The sequence below is a fragment of the Phyllostomus discolor genome, chromosome 11 (assembly GCF_004126475.2).
Source record: "Phyllostomus discolor isolate MPI-MPIP mPhyDis1 chromosome 11, mPhyDis1.pri.v3, whole genome shotgun sequence".
NCBI lineage: Eukaryota > Metazoa > Chordata > Mammalia > Chiroptera > Phyllostomidae > Phyllostomus > Phyllostomus discolor.
Window position 1 is genome coordinate 82,989,385 of NC_040913.2, and position 19,936 is coordinate 83,009,320.

Below are 19,936 nucleotides of genomic sequence, written 5' to 3' on the forward strand. Positions count from 1 at the left end.
TTCAGACAAGCATAAGGGCTTCTGAAATCTTGGGAAGATTGCTCCTGCTGAAATGACTTAAGTTTCAATTTCTGTTTAATGCCTAAGGATTCCAGAAGTGTGATAGTGAAAACTGATGGAGGAACTTCAGAGAAGGGGAGGTGTAGCACCTTGGGGGAGGGCATGACTCAGCCAGGAAGATGATGCTAACTACTAGTCCCACTCTGAGCAGCGGGAACAGTGTGAACGGAAATGTGAGTGAAGATGAAGTCAAAGTAACTGAATGCACTTCAAATATTTTGTTTCTAAATCATCTGTACTAATTTCCCTCAGCTGCCACAGCCTAGTTTAGAGGCTCACACTAGCTCTGTGGACATTCTATTCTTTCTACATCAAAACACATTCTAAACATTGAGAAAGAACCAAAGATCACAGGGGGGATTCGGTTAATCAATAATTTCAAACAGGAACGGGATTATGTAAATCAAAGACTCCAGCAGGTCCAGATACCATCAGATGTCGAGCTGGTGAAAAAGGACTTACTAACTCTCCCTTCGAGAGGAAATAGTTTTTATTATTTACACCAACGAACACAATGTGCCTTTGTTTCAGGAAGTACCCAATTCCAACGGGCAGATTTACTGGACAGACTCAGAGACAGGTATTCTGACTGAGCTTTCAGTTTCTAAATGCCAAATAGCGTATCCCAAGATCATTATGTCCCCCCCCCCCCCAATCACAAGCTGTCCCTTCAGGGTGTGTATTTATTTATTTCTATTTTGGGGAGTGAGCCCGGAACCCCAGGCACTTACTAGGGGTTCAGACTTGGCCATCGTGGGCATACAGCCAGTCTTTCTTGGCCTTTTTCAAAAAAGGTTTTATTTATTTATTTTAGAGGGCAGAAGGGAGGGAAAAAGGGGGAGAGAGAGAGAAACATCAATGTGTGGCTGCCTCTCCAGAACCCCCAACGGGAGACCTGGCCGGCCATCCAGGCATGAGTCCTAGACCGGGAATCGAACCAGTGATCCTTCAGTTCGCAGGACCGTGCTCAGTCCACTGAGCCATACCAGCCAGGGCTCCTAAAGGGTGTTTAAATACAAATATGTGAGGGAATAAATAATCTCTTAAACTTAAACAGAGCAAACTCCATTTGAAAAACACACGCGCACAATCTTAGATTGGATCCCTTCGCCCTCAGAACTGAGATCGAGTGGACCGAGACTGCTGGGCGGTGCCTCGCAGGCTTCGTGGGGTTGGGTGACTTTGGTGCCAGGGGCGCGGGGTCGTCTCCCTGCGTCCTGGACGGTTCTCTGCACAGGGGACCTGGGTCACACGGCAAAAGTAAGCTGAGACGGACAGAGTCTCCTCCGTCACACAGGGCACCCACTAGAACAGATAACGCTCTCGTAGCCTCGGGGCGATTTCCACTCCCATTCTTTAATGCGGGAGGGTGGGGGGGGCGGGGGTGGATGGCTTCCCAGGTACATGAACTTCAGAAACAGTCACTGGGATGTGGTGCCTGTAGCATTTCCAGAGGTGAAATCTCAACTCTTCAGTCAGATTCGCTTGGGCACACATGCCTTTAAGAATGATTTAGTGCATGGCATTAAAAACGTATGTGCGATGCCCCGGTATGACTGGAGCTGAGCCAACGTTAATAGTGTGACTGGTGAATGAATAAAAAGACGTTTACCAAAATTTTCAACAAAGTAAGGTAAAACGCTCTATCAAACAAAACTAATAATATACACGCATTGCGTCCTTTTGGGTGAAAATTAACATAGGTTTGCATTGTCGCTTTCCTCTTATCAGAGACTCCTGAAGTGCACTGTAGCCTGGATGAGAAACCTTGATTGCGTGAGCTCTCTGGGTTTCTTGGAAAGAGCAAACGTCATTTTCTTAGAGCCCACCCCGCCCCCCAGGTAAGCAGGACTGCCCGTGCACATTGTTGGAGCTTCAAAATAGCAACTGCTCCATTTTTATAAACCTCCATGGTTTTCGAAGATGGAGCGGTCCCACTTAGCAAAGCACCCCGACTCGGGCGCCTACTATCATTGTCATGATTACACTAGTATCATTGTTTTCTTATTTACAAATTCTTCTGAAAAGGAAAATAAAGGTGAGATGGCTGGGGTTGGGGGGGAGTGGTGGGCGGCACACGCAGACGACCGTCATTGCACAACCATAACATAATTTAAAACAAAACAAAAAAAGAAAGAAAGAAAATAACGGCAGAGCAAAAAGTCCCACTGGGGAGAACGCTGCTGAGAAGCAACTTCGGGAAGGCCGCCGAGGTGGGGACTTCCGCCGGGAGCGAGGAATCCGGGACCGCTCGGGGCCTGGGGTCCCCGGCCCGTCTGAGCGTCCCCACGCGCCCGGCCCCAGGCCAGCGCCGGCTCGCGACCGTCCCCGCCGCGGGTCCCCGAGCGCCGGCGCCAGGACGCCGCCTACCGCCCGGACTGGCCGGGCTGGGAGCGGCTCGCGCGGGGGTAGTGAGCGCCGGGGGGAGGGGGGAGGGGGGAGGGGGGAAGGAGGGGGCGGTGCCGCCCGGCCCCGCGCCCCGCCCCCGGAGAGGCTACACAGAGGGGCGCCCACGTGCCCTGGCCGCCTTTTGCAGCGCTGCAGCCCGGACGCTCCTCTCCGCGCGGTCCAGCCAGGCGGCGGTCGGTGCTCCAGCCTCTCCAGCCGCGGGACGCGACCCTCTCCGGCCGCTCACCCTCCACCGCCCACTAGGCGCGGCCCCACAGCTGCCCCAGTAAGTTGCCAAGTCCCCGGCCTCGCGCAGGGGCCGCGGGCGGAGAGAGGGCCCAGGCACCCGGGCAGGGGCGGAAGGGCTGGGGCAGGGGCGTCGAGGGCTCACGTCCAGCTGCGCGCCGCTGCCCGGTGGCCGCGCTCCAGCGACGATGAGACGGGGGTCCGGGGGCTGCGGGATCGGGCTGCTCCGGCAAACCGCCGTCCGTAGGGACGCGCTCTGGGCAGCGCTTCTCCCCGTCGGGCGCCCGAGGCGTCGGGGTCTGGGCGGGCGTGCCAGTCGTGGGGGCTGGTGAACAGCCTAATGTGACGACTCCGCGAGGGCCCTGCAGCCACTGTTGTCACGAGGGTCCCCGAGCACCGCTCTCCCGGGGAGCAGATCGGGCCTCCCCACTTTCTGAACACCGATGGGTCCCCGAAGCCGCCTTCTGCCACCTTGGGGTTCTCAGGGTGTTAAATGTGAAACACCGCTTGGAGCTTTGGAAGCCTTTTCCCATCTTAGACCTGCCCAGGACTGGCAGGACAGATAAGGTGGCCGGCCGGTCGTGATGCGGTGTTGGAGATATTTTTAAAGCAAATGGGTTAGCAGTTTTAAATCTGTTTGAGATGGGCGATAGTTTTGAAAGCTTATTTCATGCAGTCTTCAGCCTTGAACTCGAAATGCCACTCCTGGTGCTTAGGGAATCAGGAGGCCCATTGCCAGAGTAATGCTCCCCCAGAGAACCTGACCACCTCTGTGGATGCGACCTCCAATCCGTGTGGAATAACAAACGCAGAGTTTGTGCCACAGAGATATTGAAAAGAAATAGCTCGCCGGTCCTCTGTATGGAAACACTACCTAGATCTCGAGTTAAAATTGTTCAAACTTTCACCTATCTACACAGACCTGCCTAAAAAAGCGTTCAGGTGGCAAGACTTCCAGGACTTAACGTGGGGGATGTGCTCAGATGCTGTTCCAGTAGAGCCTCTGAAGTTGTGGCTGGGGGTCTAGCACGTGAATTGAGAGTGTAGGGGTTCTCTGACTGGGTGCTTTCTCATTCTTGCCCCAGCCGGTCTTTAAAACTTCAATTGCCTCCCCCCCGCACCAAGAACTAATAAGAATTATGTCCTCAGCAAATTGCAAACATTTCTATTTGTGGTCTGCTTCTAGGGGTTGTACAGGGTAAGAATATTCATGGTATACCTTCTCGTTGATGGCTTTTCCCCTTTCGTCATGCTAAATCCTTTTCCCCCCTTCAGTTACACTGCAGCTTAACACCAAGTGGTTTCTCGGTGCAGAAGGGGCATAAGCACTTCTTATTTCTCCTTTTACCAAAAGGTTGCCAATTGGCTGCTCTGGATGGACTCTGGGAGGCCACGTCATGTGTTAGGATTTCTCACAGTGTCTCCCTTGCCCCTCCCGAGTTTTCCACTGTGCCTTGATTAGGGAATGCCATTTATCTCAAGGCATCTTAATCTTCCAGGGTTTGCCAGGCCCTTGGAGACCAGGATAAAATCCGGGTGGTATCTGTGAGGACTCAGTTTGCGGACTCCTTGGCCTCTTGGGGACGTCAGCAAAGCCCTTTCTCACTCACTGTCAGGAGCCAGTACACCCGGGTAGAAGCTGGAAGGGGAGACCTGGTAGCTGTTGGAGTTTAAAAGGTCCAAAACAGTCTGGAGTTTTCCGTCTTGTTGTAGTCTCCTCTGTTTTTGTCATGTGGGTGCATGGGCCGGCAGAATTGCCCAGCTCAGGGTTCTCGCTTTGCACGGCAAGATCTTTGCAGGGAGAGCGCCTGGTCCCCTTCCTGGACGGCCCAGCTGTGGTCCTCATCTCCTGCTTCCTTGCCCAGGTTACTGCTGCTCCACCTGGCTCCTCCGGCCGCTCCTCTGGTAGACCCCCATCTGTGGCCATTTTGTCTGTTTGCAGCCCCTCTTTTCAAATGGGCTTTCCCTTCGAGTTTTCCTTTGGTGACTTCTCAACCTCGTTTCTGTCTTCCCTGCTGTCCTGTTATCTTTGCTTGCTGCTTCACATCTGCCCTGTCCAGAAATGCATGTATTTTTTTGAAGTGTTCAAAGCCACCTGCTGGTTTTATTTGGGTGTCCTTCAGCAGCCCAACTTTCAGCACGGAACCTTGAAAACACCCCGATGCTGCTATTTATTTCCCCAAACGTGACATGAACTCCTGGATTTGAAGGACGGGCTCCTTACTTCCTGGATGTCAGAACAAAAGCAGTATCTCTGAGGCGTGCCTGTGCTACAAACCTCAGTTAACCTTCTGATTTCAACTGTGCAACACTCCTTGTCCACGTGGTTTTGAAGACCTAAGTGGTTGACTCATCTCTACACCTTCAATCTGAATATTCAAAACCACATAGATAAAGCCATGGCCTTGATAAAAAAAAAATGGAATTGTTCTTTTCGTTGTCTTCTGCTTTAATAACTTTTCATTCTTCCGCGTAACACAGCGTGTGGCCCCCAATACAGTCTCTGTATGTCTTCATTTTGACTGAATGCCACTGGTGTCAGTCATTTGAGAAAGGGCGTCGTTACGTCTGTCTTTAAGCATCTACTTTGTCTTTGAAAATCAGTGCGTCCCCCACTCTGTACCAGACACTGCACTGCCAAGAGGAACATGCAGCCTCACGTTTAGAGGGATGCCACGCTTACTCTTACAGTCTGGAAACCTTCCACTGAGGGATTTTAAGAGTAGGTTTTACTTTGTTGTAATTTTACATGAAGTAACAACACCTGTAAACAGATGGCTTCAGTCCTGCCTACCCCAGAAAACAAGTAAGGAGCACACTCATCTGTGACTTAACGATGGGCATATGTTCCGAGAAATGCAATGTTCGGAGATTTCATTGTTGTGCGGACATCACAGGGTGCACTCACGCCATCCTGGGTGGCGTCGGCTGCCACACACCTAGACCGCGTGGTGTAGTCTGCAGCAGGCTGCCGAGCACAACTACCTGAGATTAAATTATGATTAAATCCGAGAAAATGATCCAGAGACAAGATAAGAGGCTGCTGCCAGTATAACAAGGCATACTGCTTGCAGGCAGATTTTTATTATAAGTGGAAAGAGTACACTCTAGAATAATGATAAAAGTATAATATAGTCAATATACAAACCGGTAACCTAGTTGTTTATTGCTTTTTTCAAGTATTCTGCACTGCACATAATTGTATGTGCTGCCCTTTTGCGTGGCCGGTAGCATAGCACCGGCACTGGCCCAAACACGTAGGTAATGTGTTGTGCCCTGACCTTAGGATGGCTGTGCAGTCAGGAGGCGATAGGAATCTTTCAGCTCCCCCGAATCCCACGGGACCGCCCTGTAGATGCCGCCCATGGTCCGTGTTTGACCGAAACATCGTTAAGCAACACATGCCTGTGCAGGAAGGTGACTGTTTTCCCATGAAAGATGAAAATGACTACATATGAAGATGGCCACTTACTATTCCAGCATCAAAAGCACACGTGCTTGGCGCTTTTGTTTCAGTGGTGGTGCCGGATTTGTCTGGATGCTTCTCATGTTTCCCTGTGGTTGCCTTTCTGGCTGTGGATGTGTGGTCGGTGCCACTGGCCAAACCAAGCCAACAGCTGAGGGTCGCTTCCACCGGGCTCTAACTAGTTTACCAGGCTCCATCCAGCTGAGTTAAGATAATCAGAGCATGATTTGCCTGTTAACTTTTCTTGTCCAACTTGGTAAACATAACTGTTACACATTAACCTGTGGAAGCAAGCAGGGGACGATTGTTTTTCATGTGGGTCTGGGACTCCTTTAAACTTGCAATGTTTCTGAGAATAGCTTCTACTGCCATTAGTGAACCTCCTCATTGGTAAGTACCCTTGGTGTTGACTTTGAAGATTTTAGTGAGTGTGGTTTGTGTTAGAAGGCTGGCTTTGCGTGTGTGGGTCACGTCTCCTTCATTCTTATTTAGACTGCCACTTCGGCTCTCTCTCCTCCCGGAACTCTGCAGTTCTCTGTTTTGCTGGATGGGCACAGACATAATAGGTTGTGGGGAATCTTGAGGTTTCTTGCATCCAAGATGCAATCATCAAACTAGAGTGTCCTGTGTGATGATGTAGTGTGGCCAACGTCTTGTATCTAATTTTATGCTATCTCCCCACCCCACCGCAATAAAAGGAGATAAATCAGAAAGCAGAACCCACACCACATGCGCCCATCCCAGTGCCCCACACTCGCCCCACTCCTTACAACGTGAGCCTCACCTCGAGTTGGGCAATGAGGCGGGCGACGTAAGAACATTTCATAACCTTTCTTCCAGGAGTTAAGGTGTGGGGGGAGAGACTCTTCTGGACTCATTTTTGGAATAGTTTGCAAACAATACACAACAAAGAATTTTTATGGCCCTTGTTGATTCTTGCTAGTTTTCCCCAAGGTTGTGGGGGAAATTCTTTTCTTTCCTTAACCCACTTGGGTTTCATCGAGGCAACCTAAGTCTTCCATACAGTTCAAACCTACTGTAGTGCTGTGTGCGTAGCCAAAGCTCACTTTCTTCCAATGGAGAGCAAGTGATCACAGTGGGTAAAGCTCGGTATCAGTAGGAGGCTGAACAATGTTGAGATTTAGTTCAATGCTCTCTTCTTCTTATATATCTTCTTATTCTACTTTTGCCCATTTTTTCTTTTTTTTTTTTTTTTTGGTCAGATTTTAAGATCATTGGATCTGTTGCACTTTTTTTAAAAAAAGATGATTGTTCATTAAAAAAGGCAAGTGATAATATAAAGCTTAAAGCTCGCCTTTTATGTATTCATTTCCTGTGTTGACACAAAGACGTGAGTTGGTACCTCAACCACAGTTAGCAGATAAAGGTTGTCGTGTGCGGTGTTTTCTTGCCTTGGCTCCGGGTGCCAAGCTGTCACGTTGGTACATGGAGACCATGGTGCTCATCATTAGTGGGATGAACCGTTACTGTGCATTGAACCCCAAGGGAAAAACGAGGTCTCTTTGCATGTTTAGCCTTATTGCTTTACTTTCTTAATCTGAACTTGGGGCAGATTTTTCAGAATGCTATTCAATTTGTACTTTTAAAAAACCACACTAAAATCTCTAGAACCTGAAATAACACTTGAGTGCTGGAGGCGGGACATCGTCTCTGGATCACAAGCTACGTGTGTTTTCCCAAAGCATGTGAGTGACTTGTCCCTCCTTCCCCACGTTCATGCCGCCTGGTTCCTGAAAAAGGCATCTCTTTGGTGGAAACAGCTGGATTTGATTTTTGTGAAACTAATACGCAAAAATGTACAGTATTTAGCAACTGTATGAGCAGCCAAATTAATGGATACTGTTTGCAATATTGGGATTCCCTTGGAATAGGGAATATGACTTTGGAACTTTGATTCTAAAAATATCCTCCGAGGTGTTCTATTTGGAGATTTCCCTGATCAGCGGTTAGCGAATCCGTTTGGGTGAGCACGTGTTGTAGATTTCTAAGGCCCAGACCAGAGTCTGTAGAGAAGCAAAGAATGAGTAACTTGGTCTCAGTTCCCTGGGCATTGACCACCCAGGGAAGGCGCCGACAACACACACACGGTGGGAAGAGAACGCTAATGGCCCTATCACGTGATACAGAGAGCCGAAGGTATCAGGAGGACAGAACACTCCACTGTAAGGTTTTCTTCTTCAGATGATGTGTCCCCAACATGAACGGAGCGGCCAGTCAGTTTGGGTACTGTCATCACCGTACAGTCTCTGTCATCGCTGTCAAAAACCACTGCTTTTTTCCCTCCTCTTGTCGCTCTTTTGTAAACCTGGGGTCACTTGGACTTCAGTTCTGGCCGAGCAGTTGCTCGTCAGAATTTGCATTTTGGAGAGCAGTGATACTTATTAATACTTTGGCAAAGTTGCTCATTGTTTATTACCCTGGGCCTCTAAAAACTGTGACAGTTAACTGAAAATCCAGACTATTCTGAAAGGTCTTAGAGAGCAAGGTTAAAGCACACTCAGAGATTATATTTGAGGTGGAAGTTGTTATTTAAAGAAGTCCTGGGGTGAGTTCGTTTCTACCAGGTACAATGTACGCTGTGCGATGTTATTGTTTAATGGACCTTAGGTGCTCGGAGCTCCATTAATCATAGTTCTTTATTCGCAACACACTCCTGTCATTCCATGATTGGTTACTGTATGACCAATAAATATGATTAATTTTAGGTTCTTGGGTGGAGTGGTAGATGGATACTGACTGTATTATTATTTTATAATAACCTATGAGCAAATTAAATTTTAAGTAAATTGCTCCTGACTAAATTAGTGAATAAAAAAATTTCACAAATGCCTCCTCTGTGTTTTTCCTTCAGGTAGAGAACACCTATATTGAACAAAATTTCCCCCTTTTCCTCAGAAGAACAGACATTGCTTTACAGTGATTTTTTTTTTTTTTTGCTTTCTGAAATCCCATTTCGGCAGGCATATCTTTCCAGACCCCCACAATTGCTCGAATCGTAATCTTTTTGCTGGTGGAGGATCTTGCCTTCAATTTGTAAAAAACACAGTATCCATGGAGTGCCGTAAAGCAAACGGCAGTAAAATGAGGCAGTCCCATCACACTTCCATGATGTCCCTTCCTGGTCTCCCGAGACAAAGCGTTCTTATTATTTTTGCATGGGCTTGTGAGTCCACAGGACGTTTGCAACTCACTAGTCCTGGTAAAATTTAAGTGAAAATTTCCTAATAGTTTGTACCAACTTAGGTTTGAATTCCTCTGGGAAAAGCCCGTGTTTAAAAAATTCAGGCTACTCCTCATAGACCCCTTTATTGGCTTTGGTGATCATATTAAGCAACACAATTTTATATGTGTGTTTGAATTCAATAGCAAGTTGTATCTGGCTTTGCTAATTCTGTGTAATATGAGCGATTGTTTCAGAGACATTTTTGTGAGGCCTAGAAGGAGTCTTAGGTGAGTTTCGACACCCCATCCTGAGGCATCTTTAACATTCAAGAATGTTTGGGCCACTTGAATTTACCTTGGTTCCAGGGCAGCCAGTGCAAGAAAATGAAGCCACCCTGGCTATGATGAATCAGGCCAAGCTGAGATTGCTATTTCAGCATTTAGTTTTGAGATGTTGCAGTGATTGGACTTTTATGAAGGAGCTGACAGGAGGAGTAATGAATTGCATCTAAGTCCAAGGCCTGCTGAGAGTTTAGTGTGTTCATCGCCTGGAAACAAAGTGGCACTGCTCAGTGTTTCAGTGAGGCCCAGCTTGGAGTGCGTGCTGAGCACCAGCTCTGTGCGTGTGTGAGGGTGTGCCAGGTGGTGATGGAGATGCTTCCATGGACCACAGGCCAGTCTCTGTCGAGCTCCTTGGTGTTCAGAGTTACTTTCCTACCAAATCCTCTTCTCTTTGACTTGTTAATCTGTATTATGAATTTACAGTAACACATAAGGGGGAGAGTCAAAGGTCATATTCCTTGTAGAATCACACTGATACAACATGAGATCCACACTGCTTGAGCAGTCTCTGAAATTTCACTGTGCAACTTTTCTTAAAAGATGGGGCAAGTGAATCAAGTGGGAGAATGAAGGAGTCAGGTCGAAAAGCAGAGATTGCATTGACTTACTGTTTTATAAGTTTCGTACAGTTTTCATCAACTGCATTTGAACTAATGGTACTTACAGCTCTTTGACACACGTAGGAGGAACGCCTCCTTTCATAGTCTGATATTCTCTCCATTCTGAGTGTGTTCCTGCTTCAGTGGAAGGAAGAAGATCCTTGCATTTCCATATAAGATGCCCCACCCCAATAATTTGTGTAAGAGTTCTGGGAGTTCACAAACACCCTGGATTCCAACCAGTGGACACCTAGGGTTTCAGGAACCCAGGATGCGACCCCTGCAGTTCAGAAGCCACTCTGTCGCCTGGGAAACCTATCTTAGGAGAGAACCCTTTGGGGCAGGGCGAGGCCGTCCTGGTCATACCCTTTCCGTCTTGCTGATGTAAGGTTGCTCATGGCCTCCACAGAGGAGCAGAGAGCCGGCTCGGAAGCCCTGTGACTGTGGGGAGCTGGGAGTTAAAAAGCTTTGACAATGACCCAGCGATGACCTTCCCTTTTGTGCGATGGTGGGAGCATTTCCCTGGCCTCAAAGGAACTCTCTGGACTTTAGTTGTTTCCCATGTCACCACCCTTGTGTCCTCCAAATTCTCAGGTTCGTGAGTTTCTCTGTCTCCCTGTGGGCCAGGAAATACGTTTCATTCGAAGTTCTGCTGAGATCATTTTAATCAAGGAGTTATAAATACATACATCAATGGGAAGGAAAAGAAATGGTGGGTAAGACTAGTCAGTGCCCTCTTTTCTCACCTAAAATTGGAGCATCTTTAGAGTGACATTTGAAATCCAACCTTGCAGCTCATTGGCAGTCTGATGTGGATCTTCCTGGAGCATCGCTGCAGAGTGCGGTCGGTTTTGAAACTATAAAATAACCTACAGCTTTTCTCTCTTACTTGTCATGTTGATGTAATAATGTGCCTAATGAATAACAGGCACAGCAAGTAATTTAAAAGTTGATTTCTCTACTGAAATTCTTATCTTTTGCAAGACTTGCTTTGTAAGTGGTTAAGATTTGTAATGTTTTGTTGCAAAACAAAGCCCTCTATAAATGCATTACATTTGTCACACTGTGGTTGCGTAGGGGGAGTTGGACTTGTGTGTGCTGCACTCATCGAGAAAACAGCACACAGCACATTTACATGCCATTGAGAAACAATGGTGGGTGCTGATGACATTTGTACTATTATAGCTTGGACAACATATCCTGGGCTGATCCCGTCTTAAGCTCTCTGGAAACTTAGAATGTCACCTTTAAAGTGAAATCACTTTTTTCATTAGATGGTAATACATGGATAAGGGCTTAGCATCCTGGAAATGTGGTTATACCACTGTAAAAATGGTGAGACACTGTTGTGATAGCTGGTTTCATATCCCTTACTCTAAACTTAATGATGAGCCCTGGCTGGTGTGGCTCAGTGGATTGAGCGCCGGCCTGCGAACCAAAGTGTCGCCAGTTCGATTCCCAGTCAGGGCACGTGCCTGTGTTGCTGGCCAGGCCCCCAGTGGGGGTATGCACGAGTGGCAACCACACATTGATATGAGTTTCTCTCCCTCTCTTTCTCGCTTCCTGCCTCTCTCTGTAAAAATAAATAAATAAAATCTTTAAAAAATAAACTTAATGATGCATTGCAATGTCTTGTGGACAATTCCTGAAGCTTTGGAAGATTCATCTCCAGACAGAGGCTGGGGACTGGCACTGAGTGGCTGGCACAATGTGTATGCCAGGCACAGTGCTGGGCGGATTTGGAAGGGAAGCAGGCTTCTGAGAATGACATTTTAGAGTTCTCCTCTAAGATGAAGAAACAGATCTTAAGAGGCGTAACTCATCTGAGGTCAGGCAGCCAGGGGCAGACAGAGCACAGGCCTGATGTCAAGCACTTTGCCTTAACAAGGGCACTGATTCACACGTGGCCATTCTGCTTTTTTTGAAATCACTATAATATACTAATTATGTGGCAGGAATCTCATAAATGGGGATACGAGTGCAATTTTAACCGAAAAGTTGTTAGATTTTAATATAGTTTGGAAATTAACATTTGAATAAGACACTAGCACAGGACATTCGTATGAGGTTAATTTTTTGGAGCGGCGTGCTTTTACCCCCCCCCCCCCCCCCCCCCCCCGTCAAAATGGAAAGTGTAATCTTAACCTAAAGTGCAGACTGTACGTGTGGGTTCCGAGCCATCTACACTCATTAGGGTTTAAATCTCATAAGTGGTGCTTTTAAGCAGGTGAGTTCTGTTTGGAATGCGATTGTGTTCTCTTCTTTAGAAGGCTGTTTGAGTTTTTATTTTTTCTGGTTATCGTAGGTAGCAGATGGTTTGCACTTAGCTCAGTGAACCGAACAAAAAAAAAGAGCAGACTTTGCATAAAATTTCTGTTGATCGCGCATTTTGTCTCGCCGAGGCGGATCATATGAACTCTCTGAATAATGAATAACATATTTACATTATTCTGGTCTTTTCTGCTACAGAGTACAAAAACTTGTGAGGACAAACAACCTAATACTGTCACTCTAAACATTATGATGAATTCAAGTATTGCCCTATTGTTACTGCATTGCTAACTCTAGCTCTGCCACATTCCCCGACCACATCGAAAACTGATAAATTGTTCCGGTGACTCTGAACCCTGAAGGCACCAATTTTTCCACCAAACTACTGGAAATAGTATTAAATTGATTTTTATAAGGATTTTGAGCCTTAAGCAAAGCCTGAAGAACCCACATTATTTCTCTAGTCCCAAATTTGAAAGTATGTAGTACAGTTGTGATCTAAAATTCCGCTTTCTGTTGATGACCCATCATCACCAGCCTGTTCACAGCTGTTGGTTACCTTTTGTGGGCAGTGATGAAAGGTGGAGGTGACAGTTGCAGAAGACAGGCGGGACGGTGTCACTAGAGTGGAGGTAGCTTGACTAGTGATGAGGGCAGACACCGGCTGTAGTTCTTGGTACCAGTGGTAATTTCAAGGTCAATTGAAAGACTCTTCTGTGTTAAGAATGAGCCTGTACTTCATCACACACATAATTTAATGCATTACATTTCAGACCAGAGGCCTCAATAAAGTTAAACTATGTAATTTCACTTCTGACTCTGTATGCTTGAGTCACAAATTCCATTTCCAGGAATTTGGAGAAAAGTGCTCTGTTAATTGAGCTAAGTGTAATGTCTCTTGAGTGAGGTAAAAGGAGAAAAGAGAACGCAAGAAATCCTTATTCCTTTTTTTTTGCCTTCAAAAAATGATCTACGTAAAATAATGTTTAAGGAGGAGAAAGTAATTTTGCTGCAGTGTCCACTTGAATGAAACTTCTACAGAGATTATTTCCTGAATTGAATTTTCCACATCTTTAAAAGCATAATGGTCAAAATGGATAGTTTTGGTGGATCATGGGATTCTAGGCTCAGAAGAAGCTCACATGCTCCTGTCCTGTTCTAGAGGAAAAATAGCGAGCAGCCCTTTCTCATTTATGACTCCCTAGGGTTTCCCACCAAGAGCCCATCTCTTCACACCTGGTCAGCCTCTGCTCACAGATGTTAGAGACCCGGATGCAGAGCTGGGGTGTGCCTGGGGGTAGTAGCCACTGGTGGCTGTTTAAGATAATTCAGCTCATAATTGACAGAATATTTGCATCTGGCTCCAGGGCCTCTTCCTCCCTCCCTCCACCTCTTCCCCTCTCATTTTTCTTCTACTTGGAAGTGCAAATGCACAAACTACCCAGTCACACGTGAACCTAGCCCTCACCAGAGACGCAGCTATCCAAGCTGCGGTCTTTTTGCGGGCCATGCTCTCTCCAGGCGCCTCCCTTCACTCTCTGCTGTCCTTGGCATGTAGGTTGTATTTTCTCCTTTGGATAAGGTCAGCCTTGAACAACGTTGCTGCATGGTCTTGGCAAAGGCATCAGGGTACATGCCAGTGTGTGCGGAACACCACCCGTCAGCACCCCCTTGGTGGTTTCTTTGCTTTCCTCCTCTGCTCTCTTCTCTTTTCCTAAACTCCCTTCCCCTCGGTCCTGACTGTGAGGGTGAGGTTGAGGATAACTGGCAAGGTTTTCAGAGCACAGATGCAAACCAAAAAGTGACTCCAGGGAGTGACAGCCTGTGACTTTTGAGAAAAATCTGTTTCCCCGTCCCGTTTGCAGCATCTCAGTAACTAGGAGGAGTAGTGTCGGGGGGGGGGGGGGGGGTCCGCCCACAGAGTCCCCCCCCCCACCTCCCCGGTCCGCCACGGATGAGAATAAGTCTACCAAGACATGATCTGCATGGGGAGGAAAGGTGGTCGATCCCTCACAGGAGAAGGACCAAGAGCCTTTTCCTCAATGGCTTTTATTGGGTTCGTTTACACAGGAATTCAGGTAAAGCTCATTAATCATTGCCAGGAAGTAAGGATCAAATAACAAGGAGTTCTGAGGGCCTATTTTGAGTCAGGGTCAGATAGCTAAAGAGCTGTAAAACTTTGAGGAACAAACTTCTCGCTTGGACCCTTATTATTTCATTGAGAGCATTCTAAACAAAGCTGGTTTCACAGGATTTTACATATTCTTTCTTAGGCCTGATCACCCCGAGAACCCGCCCTTTCCAGCACAGGGCTGCACCACCCTCTGTCATTGTTTCAGGCTTAGGTGGAGCAAGGGAAGTAAGGCAGCCAAGAGATTAGGAGATTTTCTCGCAGACAATGAGGACTCAGGCTTTGTCAAAGGCCAGGGGTGAGGGTCCATCACCCCCTTTTGCTGTAGCCCTCAAAGTCCTTCCTTGGGGGCCTCCCACGTGATTGTGCCTGTCTTACGTCATTTCCCCCTTGGGGAATCTTGTCCATCATTGGCCAACCGACCAAGCACTGGGGGCCAGGCAGTGTGAAGTAAAAGGAACAGAAGTGGTGCTCCTGCCAGGGAGATAAGCTTTTGTCTCCTTGCTGGCTTACAGTCCAAAGTCATTCCCTCAGCCTTAGCCTTGGCAGGGGTTACAGCTTCTGATACCAGGCAGGGCGGTTCCCAACAGAGTAGCCCTTGTGGTTCCTCTAAAAATGGGCCAACGTTGTGCTTTCCTGAGATGCTAGCCTCTGTGTTAGTCATCGCACTTAGTTCTTGCTTTTCTGAGTGATTTTTAAATGGAGCTAGAAAATGCTCTGCTCATAATTTAAATTCGAGTAGTATATTTACAGCTTACGAATGCCTGTTATTATCAGTGATCACATTCGTTGTTGTAAAAATCATTTGCAGGATAGATTCAGTGAATTAAGTATGTCCTCAGTAATATCTGTCTCTAAAGCATTAATCATGTATATATTTAAAAAACTATCACACTTAAAAAACATCTGGCAGAACATAATTTAGTCCAGTGTTTTAAAGGGTAATAACCATTTTATAAAACCTTCATGTTTCAAGGCACTGAACTCTGGGGGTTTTTACAAAGCCAAAGCAACAATCCTGCCCATTGGGAAAACTTCCCACTTAGAACTTAATGCTGAAAGTTAGAATTTAGAGAGTTGGAACCGATACAAGTGCCACCAATGTTTATGTCCCTTCACAAGCCACCTCCTGACAAACTGTGATATACAGAACTAGTGAGTCCACAGCATTATTGCCATTCTTTAAGCAAATGAAACCTTTGGCTCAATGGTCCAAAGGTAGACTTTTAAACTTTCTAATTTAATTTTTCTTTCTTCTAAAACACATGGCCACCAAAGAGTTACGGAATGCCCATCAAAGGCAGAGCTTTCCTATGTGCTTAGACACACGCAGATGAAACAGGGAGTGTTTTTTTGAGCTCTTGGAACTTATATTCAAGGTCAGACTTTCGGTGTCTCTGTACCCAGGACAGAATAACAAATGACATGGCCCTTTTTTAGTACAAATAGCAAGGAATGGTGGGGAACTGTGGAGAACTCGAGAACAGTCGATTTTAAAAATACAGTGTGCCCCAAAACATACATTCGGAGCTGGCAGGAGTGACTGATAAAACATTTGTGAAGAACCCCGCAGCGCCCCTCTTAGTGTGAACAGAATAGATGTGGAATAGGAATGCAGCCCAGGAAACCTATATTTTTATGCTAGACCTCTTAAGTATGTCAGAACACACTGGGATAAATAGCAATTCCAAATAGCTCTTCCCTTCTTAAAAATACACAGAGAGGAAGAGACTGGGTAAATGTACAGCAGCTGTTGATGGGAGTTGACTCCTTGCTGCTATTTCATTTTGGAATAACTAAGATTTTTGGAAAAGTCTTAAGTTTCCCAGATTTCCGTCTTCTCTTAAAGCCACTCTGAGTGGGAACAGAACTCAGTTTTGCCCTGTGGAATCTTATTCTCCTGCTTCCTGGATCCCTACTTCATCTCTCAGGCGAGCTTCCCTCTCCTTTCATTCATCCAAAAATGTCGTCTTCTAAAAATGATGAAACAAGCCTCATCTCCAAACAGATTCTGCTTTTTCAGATTATGAGCCCCAGCTGCCTTAAGTCCTGGAAGCACAGCAGTCAGGAGGGGAGAGGCAGTGGAGACTGATCTATTTCGCTGCAATGAGAAACATAAAATCTCCTGTTCGTGTGTGGTCCGAATATCCCCAGCGCTTAGCGTTCTCGTTGTCTCAGCTAAGTGGGTAGGCCACAGAGCTTTTCTCGGGCTTGTAGGACGATGTTTTATGGGTGATGGAGAGGTGCATTGGTAGAGCTGTTATTAAAGGCATCACCTGCTATTCTGAATGAAATACTCCACACAGGGGTTTGGAGGAAAAGGAGAGAGAAAGAGGAATTGCAGTTTTCACACGAAAGCAGACCTGTTGCATCAGGTCAACCTTTAAACTTCAGAGAGGTTTACCCAAGTCAATATTTATTTGATCGGAATGGTGGCTTTGTAATGATGTAATGCCCCTTGACAGTTCTCCAAAGTCACCAATATTATGAGGACATACCTGTGGGATTTTTATTTTCTGGTCACTGTAAACATGACTGCTACTTTTTTGGGGAAGAGGATGTTGAATTGGGTGGAAGGTTTTGGACATTGTGGACTTCGGTGTAAACTACCCATTATCTGACCTCATTTATATATACATAACTCATGAAATCATGGAAAATGTAGTTTTTCAGTTACGAAAAGAAAAGAAAGAAATCATAAACCATAGAATGTGAGTTGGCAGGTACCTTAGCTAATTTAACCCTTCTAACTAAACCCGGCTGCAGAAATTTCTGAATCACATGTTCTTCTTCTTTTTTTAAACCACTTTCATTTTTATTTTTATTTATTTTATTTATTTACCTTTAGAGAGGGAAGGGAGGGAGAGAGGGAGAGAGAGAGAGGTCAATGTGCAGTTGCTGGGGGCCATGGCCTGCAACCCAGGCATGTACCCTGGCTGGGAATCGAACCTGTGACACTTTGGTTCAAAGCCCGAGCTCAATCCACTGAGCTACGCCAGCCAGGGCTAACAGGTTCTCTTCTTAAGACAATGACAAATCTGACACCTTTAGAGGTGAGCCTCTACTTCTAGGTACGAACACTCTTTATTAGCGAGGTCTGCATTGTCTTGATTCGGTATCATTACCATTTTACATTCATTTCCTGTATTTAGAGTTTTTGAGTTTTTGTCGTGTAGTATATGGATAGAGTCGTCTTCCCACGCGTTGTCATCCACACATTCAAAGGAAGCTAGCATCTCTTCTCTGTCTTTCTTTTCCTGTTCATGCATTCCTTAGAGCAGTTCTGTCACACAGACGAGAAGAACGAGACTCCAGTGGCTTGGCCGGCACGTGGCTGGTAACGTGAAGCCTGTGGGCCAGACTCTGAGCAGGCTTCCCTCCGGGTCCCACCCCACCCCTGCTTAGTCTACCCGAGCACCTGCCGATTCTTTAACTCCTCTTCAAGTCAACGTGGTTTCCAGACCCCTCACCCTCTTCTGGTCACTCTTCACTGTACACGCTTGGTTAGCATTTAAGCAACAAGATGGTGGCTCCTGGCCAAGCATCCAGACATGAAGAAATATGTGAGTGGCTGCCGTGTGCTAGGTTCTCTGTAGGTGTTTGGGGTACACCAGTGAACGAAGCAGCCAAACGAAGTCCCTGCCCTCTGGAAGCCTCAAGTCTGAGGGTTTATATGGGGGCCCAGTCCCCTGCCCCAAAACCAACATCCAAGGGCAGTTTGGAATAAAGCACTAGGGTTGGACTAGCAGGGTGTGATGTTGAGTTAATGTGGGAATTCTATAAGCAGCCTTCAAATGATATATTAAATGTACATCTCCTATCTCTGCTGATTTCCCCCTTTTCATTCCGTCTAACAGATTCCTTCTGTGGATTAAGAAAATAGTGTTGGCTTCAACTGAATTATACCAATTTATTTGCAGGTACAAAATGAGGCCCTAGAAAAAATTTGGCAATAGAAGGGAAAGATTCCGATACTACCAGAGGCCATTTGAAATAAAATCTGAGCAAAATTAAAATGCACAAAAAAATGTGATTTGCAGGGCCAGGAGACCTTGGTTTTGAATGTTTTGAATTCAGAAATATCGGGAGAATTAAGAATATTAGGCATTGGAGAACCCAAGACATGGATAAGGAGTGAACTAGACAAATTGCAAAATGAATAAAATGCTTCAGAAAATCTTATGTATGTTAGTAAAAGCTGTGAAGTCTTCAGCTTTTATATTATAGTAAAGCCTTCCTTAATATAATCATCACAGGTTTTAATTAAATCATCACAGGTTTTTCTGGCTAGGAGAAATGAGTTTTAATATATGTTAGAATTTTAATACAGACATGTTATGTTTATCCAGTTATTTTTATTAGTCCTTAATTTTTTCTTATATTTTAATTGCTTATATTTTAATAACTATTACACTTTCAGTCTTAAGGTAGTAATGGTTGATGAATTTGAGAGGTTAAAGTCTGTTGGAGATGAGGTTTTAAAATTCCAAAAGTCTTCCAGATTTTTTTTTTTTTTTTGGTAACATCTGGATGATGGCCTTCAAATTATCTTCCATTAGCAGTGTTCGGCTGCCAAGAGCTGGAGAAGAGCCAGAATTTTGCCTTTCTTCTTGTGGCATGGAGGACGGGGCAGGGACTTTGGAACTTCACAACCTTAGAGGTTCAGAGCCAGCTCTGTGATCTTAAGCAAGTTACTTAACATCTCCGAGCACCAGCTTCACCATCTGAAGATGGGCCATTTCCCCTGAGGCGGTTGTGAGGGTTAAATAAAATAATTACGTCAACTGCCCAGACGTAATAGGAGACCAAAGAATGATCCCAACAACTTCGTTTTATTTTCATGTCTCACATTTATTACTTTTTTCTTATTTCTTCCGTCCTCCCTTCCTTCCTTTTTTTCCCCTCCACAGCGCTCAACACTAAAGGCACAGTATCCTGCAAGTCTTCAGCGTGCTATATTGAGCCGGATGACGTAATCATGAGCTAACCTTGGCTTTTCACCAAGCAGGGGCGACAAGTTTCTTTCCTGAAGGCATGCTCCGGATAGGATGTCAGCTCAGTTTAGAGTGCGTACTACATAACTGGACCATTTACTGGCAGAGAACTTCGTGTGCTTCATTTTCTGGGATGTGGTTAGTTAACACTTTGCTCCCCAGAGCTCTCTCTCTGTTTCCTCAGTCCAGGGCTCTTCATGGGAATCTTTGATCCTAGAAAGAAATGTAAACCTCATGCTCGTCTTTTTAGATGGTG

General features: G+C 45.9%; 1 protein-coding gene across 1 annotated transcript in view; it reads left to right on the top strand.

Annotated features, from left to right (window-relative positions):
- Nucleotides 1-2,589: 2,589 nt before the first annotated feature.
- Nucleotides 2,590-19,936, top strand: part of SLC7A2 (solute carrier family 7 member 2) — a 57,035-nt gene continuing 39,688 nt past the window's right edge. The window contains exon 1 of the mRNA XM_028526963.2: nucleotides 2,590-2,734. The gene's annotated coding sequence lies outside the window, so the exon portion shown is untranslated. The remainder of the gene's footprint in view (nucleotides 2,735-19,936) is intronic.